General features: G+C 39.6%; 1 pseudogene; it reads right to left on the bottom strand.

Annotated features, from left to right (window-relative positions):
- Window positions 1-6,471: 6,471 nt before the first annotated feature.
- On the bottom strand, window positions 6,472-7,153 carry LOC103015597 (brain acid soluble protein 1-like; annotated as a pseudogene).
- Window positions 7,154-8,528: the final 1,375 nt, after the last annotated feature.

Raw genomic sequence — 8,528 nt, 5'->3', positions numbered from 1 at the left:
CCTGGTGAACCTAAAATTTCCCATTTTATAGCACATGTCTCTGTTCAACATTTTCCTTATTCACTATCTGCTTCTTTTTTTTCTTTTCTACTAAGCAGTGAGCACCATGAGAGCAGGGATCTTATGTATCTTGTTTTCCCCAGTGTCCCCAGTACCTAGAACTGGCATAAAGATGATATTCAAGAAACAATTGTTGAACAACTAAAATATTTAATTAGTCAGTTAATGATTTTGATTATTTAGCTTCTGGTTGGCTTTGCCTTTGCTTATTCATCATTTTAAAAAGAAAAGAAAAAGAAAAGCTGAGCATGTGTTTATGGTAGACTTAGAATCAGAAATTAGAGCTAAAAGAGATTTTAGAAATTATGTTATTCAACATATTAATTTTATAACCAAGGAAACTAGGTTCCAATAGGCCAGATAATATGATGCCCAAGGTCCATCACAGCAGGATAATATCCAGGCTCCTGTTCTAACCCTTAAACCACTGATACCTGATAGAATTCGGCCTCCTTGGGACAGATAGCTTATCTTTCCACACCAAGTAGCTATTTGGGGGATCCTTGGTATGATCTTGTTGGCTCACCAGAATATATTTACAAAATCTCTATTTACAAAACAAAACAAACGAAAAATGAGATAAAACATTTGTGACAGAAGCAGAATATTGTCCTGTATTATTTTCATTTTGCCAACAAGTTTTATGACCTGGAGACAGCAGTTTGTGGGAAAAACACAAGCACAGGCACTGCCATGTTTACTAGCCTTGACTGGGTCTGGGTCTTAGACATTTCTGAGTGTGCGAGAAAACTTGGAGCCCAAACATGCATGCATAACATATTCCAGTAGACAAAGTATTTTCATGGTCATTGTCTCACTTCCTCTTCACAACCACCCTGTAAGGTATCAGGGAAGATATGCTAAGTTTACAAATGAAGAACCTGAAGGTGAAAGTAAACTTCTCAAAGTCACACAGGTAGTGGATGTTAAGAGCTAAAATTGGATGTTAAGAGCCAGAATTCAGTCCTCCTACCTCATGACAGTTCAATGTATTGTTTTCACCAGTACAATGCATGTACTTTCTTGGTCTCAAGTTGTCTTTTTTTTTCCTGAATTAGGGGGATTTAAACCTACCTTCTATCTACCTATCCGTCCTGTCCCCAGATCAGGATCTGAGCTCTTGGCTAAGAGGTTTATATGTTAATTCTTCATTTTTTGTTTAAAAATAATAATAATAATAATTTGCTCTCCTTAGTGTTCTTCACAGGGAATGCATTTTTCTTTTTATAAGTCTTCAAATGGTTAATCGACAAATGTCATAAACAGTAGAAGAATATACAGCCTCAAGACTCTGTGATTTCAAGGTATCCACTCCAGAATACACACTGTGCTTTCTCCTCCTCTCTCCTCCTTCTGCTACCCACAAACATATATACACATTAGGATGATGCCACACTTCCTTTCCACCTGAAAATTTCATCATGCAAACTGTGGATTAGACTAAAGCAAAGATAATAGAAGCCATTTGTGGGGCCTAAGTGGAAGATCATAGGGAGTAATACCATGAGAAAAACCTTGTTGAGGAGGGTGAGGTGAAGTACGATGGCTGGATCGTGGAGGGAAACTCTGCCAGAAAAGGAATATCCAAATAGGGGGAGCCATAGAAGATGCTGAAATAGGGAACAAGTTGCTGAGACTAGAACGAAGGTAGAGTAAACAGTGAGTTACCCCTTGTTGCCTCTGATAGTTTCTCAGCAGTAAAGTGTTGAATGGGTGCTCCAGTTGCTGAAGAAAACAACTAGAGAAAATTGGTGAGAAGGCAAATTGTGTCTTTAGTGTCTTCTTTAGTCACCCAAGGCACAGATAGCTCATCTCCTTGTGTGGTCATGCCCATGGCTGTCTGCAGCATGGCAGGGCCTGTGGGGCCTGGGGCAAGAGCACAAATAGAGGCCCCCCTAACTGTGTGGTCAGCCTCAATTTTCCCACTGCCCTCCTGTGGGCCTGGGTGCATCCGCATGTCTAGGCTCCATTCACCCCCCCATGCACACTCTCCCCCCATAAACAGCCACACACTGCCTACCCCTTAGATCTATGGGTACACACACACTTAGTGTCACAGCCCACTCTCGTGAAGACATGTTGTGGTCTTAAAAACTAGCTCACAGGTTTAAGCAGAAATTTGGCGGTCCCATTTCCCCAGAGCATGGTCTAGAAGAGGAGCCTAGGCACTGAGTGGGCACATCCCTGCAGCCATCTCCTCACTGTCTCCTGTCCCCAGGAAGAGCAGCCAGCAGATGGCCACTAGTAGTATGGGGTCAAGGCAGGACCCTGTCTGCTTAAGTTTAGGGGTAACATTGTAGCTTGGAGCCATGGGCACTAAGAAACCAGTAGGATGTTTTACAGGTTCAGAAATCCTGAAGTCATCTTCGCAAAAGTTATGACGGCTCGATTTCTGACCCTGCCCAGCTCCCTACTGATGCAATAAGAAAAAAAATATCATAGAAATTGTGTAGGATGGAATTTCCTGGCAGTCCAGTGTTTAGGACACCACAGTTTCATGGCTGAGGGCCTGGGTTCAATCCCTGGTCAGGAAACTAAGATCCCACAAGCCCCACAGCACAACCAAAAAAATGAAAAATTTAAAAAATAATAAATAAAGTCTATAAGGGAAATTTTTAAAAAAAAGAAAGAAATCGTGTAGGAGGTAGTTAACCTGTGAACAAGTAGATATCTTTTGAACTTAGCCATGGAATAAGGCATGAATATAGCCCCAAAATTAAAGTACGGTTTTAGACAATCATAGTCTAAACAAAATAATTTCCCCCGCTTTATGATCCTATGCTTCTACTTTATATTAATTTAAAGAGAAACTTTCAACTTTGCATTGTAGAACAATTATGAGGACAATGGGTGCTTTCTTTGCCTCGTCCCTGGAGGCAAAGGCATAAAGGCATCGCTTTAAAAAGCCTATTTAATTTGTTTGTTTGTTGGGGGAATGGGTGTTAATTAATCTAGTTTGGGGAATGCTAGATAATATCTATGTTCCATTGCTTGTACATGATGCTGTCCAATTAATTCCTCCCAAGGACTTTTATACAAGACTCTTCAGCCCAAAACTTCTGGCTTGAAACTTTTCAAGGTCTTTCGGGTGACCATTAAAGAAGAACACACTTAAGAAACTATCATCTTCTTTTATTCTTTCATCCTGGTAGGAAGCTGTGCTCTTCTCAAAGGTTAATGAGGTTGCAGAACCTCAAGGAGTGTGGCCAGGACACCCATTTCAATTGTTCTCACGTGCTTCTCTTGTTTAATTTTTGGAAGCACAGTCTGGAGCCTGTGTTCTGAGCTGCCTGCCGCTCAGCCCACAAGGGCTTCCTTCAGAAGCTGGTTGGACCCAGAAACAGTCAGACGCCTGTGGAATCTTTAAACACTTTTCTGACAGAAGGTTTGGCCATTTCTTCTCCCGGTGCTCATTTTAAAGTTAAGCACATGAACACACATTTTTTGAATCCCAAAGAAGACTTTTAATTGATTCCCTGAATATTTTAAGGTCTATTAATTCCATTGATGTTGCAAATACTGCAATTCATTCCAGCTGTTGTTCTAATCACATTCATTAACAGGCTTATTCTTACCTACCAGCTAATATTTTACATTGCATCAATAAATCTTCAGCTTTCTAGCCAAATTGTGTACAAAACATAATGAATTGCACAACCTCCTGATTGTACCACAGGGGTTGGGTTAGCCAGCATCCCTCCTTCTGAGGAGGGCTAATCAGGAATGAAGATAAAGATGATATAGACTAAAGAATGCATATACTACTCATTTGTGACATTACAAATGTAACATGGGATTATTTCAAGTACAGGTTTTTCTTGCATAGTATATTCATTTAATTTGTATTTTATATTATAAAAAGTGTAAAAGGAACATAACTGGTCACTCAGATATAGGTGAAAGATCTTATAGTAGGTTAAAATAACTCATATACCAATGTTCTCTATGAGACACAATTTTTTTTTTCCAGTAATGATGTTTAGTTTGGATGTATCCATTTATGGTAACTTTCTCCATCCTTGTGGACTGGCATTAGGCATTTCTGAAAAAAATGGTCCAGAATTAGGTGTGTAACATGTGTCAGTAAAACATAGAACAAGTAAATAATCCACATGGTAAACCAACTGAGTATCTTGGGATCATTTGCTGGTGCTATGTGCACTGAAAGAAGAGGAAGCAGAAAAGCTCATCGACAGAGTTCAGAGCTAGATCTCTCCAGATGATTGGTAAATATTCTGTCATTAAATGACAATTCAGAGAAATGTAGAATTACAATCAAGAGACCACGTGGACGTGACTCCTAGCTTTGTGCATACAAGCTGTGAGCTTGGGTAAGTTAATTAACCTGTGTGAAATCTACATTCTTCTTATATACTATGAAATAAAATCCTGCACATAAGGAACTTAAAACAGTGCCTGGTGTATAATAAGCCCTCTAAAAATGTAAGCTAAAAAAAGTTGTATTTTGCATTCAACTACCATTGTTTCTCTTAAATTGGGTTTTATATCATAATAAAAGCCAAAAATCCTTCTACCAAAGCCCTAGTTAAATCACTTGACTCCCACCTTGTTACCTCTTCATAAAAACCTCACTACCCTTCTGATATCATCACTTCTACTCTCACACTCATTTAACTCCAGCCATCCCTGCCTCCTAGCTGATATTGGAAGATGTCAGGTACAATTCTACCTCAGAGCCTTTCTATTTACAAATAGAAAATACTGTGTCTACAAATACTCTTCTATAGATTTCTTCCTAGATTTCTTAACTCCTGTAGATCTTTGCTCAAACCTCAAGGTCTTCACTGATCACCCTCATTTAAAATTTCAACCATGCTTCCCAACATTTCATATCATCCTTCCCTGCTTTGTTTTTCTCTGAAATATTTATCATCATATGATATACTATATGTTTTGTTATTTATTTTTATTTTGACTGTCCCCCCAATAGCAATATAAGTTCTGTAAAGATAGGATTTTTTCTGTTTTTGAAAGTAAAGTAAGAAGAAAATAGTAAACATGAAACACAGAAAGTCAGAGAAGCAGTGCTTATAGAACTGAGATACAAGGCAAAAAATAGCACAAAAGTTGAGAGGGTAGTAAATGGAGTTAAAGTATTTCAAGATCATTATAATGTCAAGAAAATGGCTAAAAGAATCAAGCAATATTAGTTTTTGATAATTTAAAGATGCACCTTGTATTCTTCAGGATAACCATGAAAGAATAGTAATTGTATGGCTACCAAGCTGATGTTGACTGGGGGGAGGAGGGCAAAGATAGGATGTTAAGAAAAATCTACAAAAAAAACAAGGCAAGAAAGAAGGAAAACAGCATAAAGAATGTTAGGTTAATTCGAGATGAATATAAAATAGGAGATTTAAACCCAAAATATCAGTAATTATATGCTCCTATTAAAAGACAAAAGTGGTCATATTGAACTTGTAAAATTTACTATTTGCTGATTATAAATAATACATCTCAAAATAAGGAACAAAAAGTTGAAAATTAAAGGGTGGAAAAGATACAACTTGCAATCTTTTTTATTTTAATTGTTTATCTTTATTACTGTTGCACCATTTATACAATTACATATAATTTCAGTGCATCTGTTGTACATTTTTTTTGTTTTTTGTTTTTTTTTCCATTTTCTAATGAGTGGTGTGTTGGAGTTTCTGACACAGGATGGAAGAGAAAACTGGAACTGCAATGAATGCAGACTTTTTTTTTTCATTTCCACTGACCAGTAAACAGAACTACAGGTACACCCAACCATGGACATACATTAACTGGTCATGAGAAATCTAGGGAGGCTAAGTAGGATGAAAGAATGTTTGTTACTCCCAAAAAGATCTGGGAAGGAAGAATGGAGTATTGGCATCAAGACACATGTGAACAGGCTAAGCAGGCTGTCTGAAAGTTGGCATTCATCCACAACATTAAAAAAATTTCAAAATAAGAAAGGCTGTAAATGAAAAAGAAAACAGAAAATGCTGCCTTCATAAACATCCGATTGCCTCAGCACAGGCCCTGCAGGCAGAATCAAACGCATCACTCCCAACTCCCCTTGCAGAAGACAAGATGTGCGGATCTTAGTGGTGGGGTGCATGTAACAGCAGTTCAGGTACAAAAGATGTACTGTACTTTCAGATATTGATATTTAAAATCCAGGACTGATTGGTAGAGTTGACTGAAAGTATATTAGGTATTCACCCACAAAAATACTATTTGGATTCTCCCAACACCCTACCTCCCTTAATGGGACCACATGCTTGTTCTTGGGCAATACATACCATTACTCCCAATTTGAAACAAGTCAGTATAGGAGAGAGACAGAGAGACAGAAAGACAGAGAAAGAGACAGAGAGACAGGTTGTTGTTAAGCGGTATTCTTCGTTCCATTGGTTGTCCTTCTTACTCTTTCACTGCTAAGGTTTGATCGGAATTAGCTGCCGGGGTCTCGGCAGGTTTGACCTCATCTGTGGGGGCTGCGGGGGCTTGGCCTTGGGCCTGGAACTGGGTACTTCCGTGGCTGCCAGTGTCTCCATGGAGGATGGGGCAGCCTCAGTGTTGCCGGGTTTTGAGTCTGAAGATGGGGCCCTGTCACTTTTTGTCTCCTGCGCGGCAGGAGCTGCAGGAGCCTGAGGCTTTGTGGGTTCCTCTCCCTTCTTGCTCTTGTCATCCTTGGTGGGGGCCAAGGACTCCGCAGCCCAGGTCTCCGAAGCTTTGGGGGCGTTGCCACCTGCAGCTGGCCGGAGGCAGCCGCCGGCTCCTGCTCAGCATCCTTTGGGGGCTCCGGCTTCTGCTCAGCTCCCTCCGTCTGCTCTTGCTCTGCCTTCAGAGTGTCTTCCTTGGCCGCCTCTTTGTCTTTCTCACCTTCCTTGTCTTCAGGCTTGTTGGCAGCATCCTAGGCATCCTTCTCCAGCTTCTCCTCCTTGTCCTCCTTCACCTCTGGGGTCTCTGCAGCACCCTGGGTCTCATTGTCCTTCAGGGTTTCCTCCTCTTCTGTCCCAGCTCCTTTGGCCTTCTTGTCTTTGTCCTTGGCCCTCTCATCATTCATATTGTACCCCTTCTTCTGGCTCAACTTGCCTCCCATCTTGGAGTTCGGGTCTGGGTGCCTGTGCTGCCCTGGGTTGCTGGCGGAGGCTCTCTCCCCGGCTCTATGGTGGAGACTGGAGCTAGGAGTGAGTTGGAGTGCTGCCACAGCCGTGGTCACCACTGACACTACCGCCGCCCACAACTTGCAATCTTAATGATTGTTTAATACAAAAAAAGCTAATTAAACTATACTAGTATCAAAATAGATAAACACATAACTAGAGACAAATAGGTAAACATAAGAAAGGGTTGGGCTTCCCTGGTGGTGCAGTGGTTGAGAATCTGCCTGCCAATGCAGGGGACACGGGTTCAAGCCCTGGTCTGGGAAGATCCCACATGCCGCGGAGCAACTAGGCCTGTGAGCCACAACTACTGAGCCTGCGCGTCTGGAGCCTGTGCTCTGCAACAAGAGAGGCCGCAACAGTGAGAGGCCCATGCACCGCGATGAAGAGTGGCCCCCACTTGCCGCAACTAGAGAAAGCCCTAGCACAGAAATGAAGACCCAACATAGCAATCAATCAATCAATAAATCTTTAAAAAAAAAAAAAAAGAAAGCATCAACCATTTTAATCCTTTCTTAATTTGTGTTTACCTAATATCACAATCTCAAAATATAGAAATAAAATATAAAACTACAAGGAGAAGTAGAAAAGCCAATAATCATAGTGGAAAACACAATCACAATTTTCTCAGTAAATGATAGAAGTAGAGAAAAAATCAGTAAACATTTGAAGATCTGAACAGCATGATTAATAGACTTAATAGATTTATAAGAAGCAATACATTTGAGAAACCTCTCCAAGACACAGATCAAGAAAAAAAGAGAAAAGCCACAAATAATCAATTTAAGCTAGAAATGGAGAACATCAGAAGATATTTTTAAAAATGACAAGATAATATCGTGAAAAAGATCTTAAGAAGATATTGTTGAAACTATAACAAAATGCTCACCAGTCCTTTTCAAAGTTGTACTGGCAATCCTTGTTACTGTAATAAGACAAGAAAATTAAATGAAAGGTACATAGATTGGGAAGAAAGACATAAAACTGTCTTTGTTCACATATGACATGATTGTCTATGTAGAAAATCTCAGAGAATCAAAAAAAAAAAAACTTCTGCAACTAATAAGCAATTACAGCAAGGTTGCAGGATACAACATTAATATACAAAAGTCAATTGCTTTCCTATAAACCAACAATGAACAAGTGGAATTTAAAATTAAAAACACAATATCCTTTACATCAGCACCCTCAAAAATGAAATACTTAGGTATAAATCTAACAAAATATGTTCAAGCTTTATACAAGGAAAACTACAAAACTCTAATGAACAAAATCAAAGAACCAAAGTAAATGGATAGATATTTCATGTTC

Source organism: Balaenoptera acutorostrata, chromosome 17 (genome assembly GCF_949987535.1).
Source record: "Balaenoptera acutorostrata chromosome 17, mBalAcu1.1, whole genome shotgun sequence".
Lineage (NCBI taxonomy): Eukaryota > Metazoa > Chordata > Mammalia > Artiodactyla > Balaenopteridae > Balaenoptera > Balaenoptera acutorostrata.
Note: the sequence above shows the minus strand (reverse complement) of the source record. Positions and strands in the feature narration are given on the sequence as shown.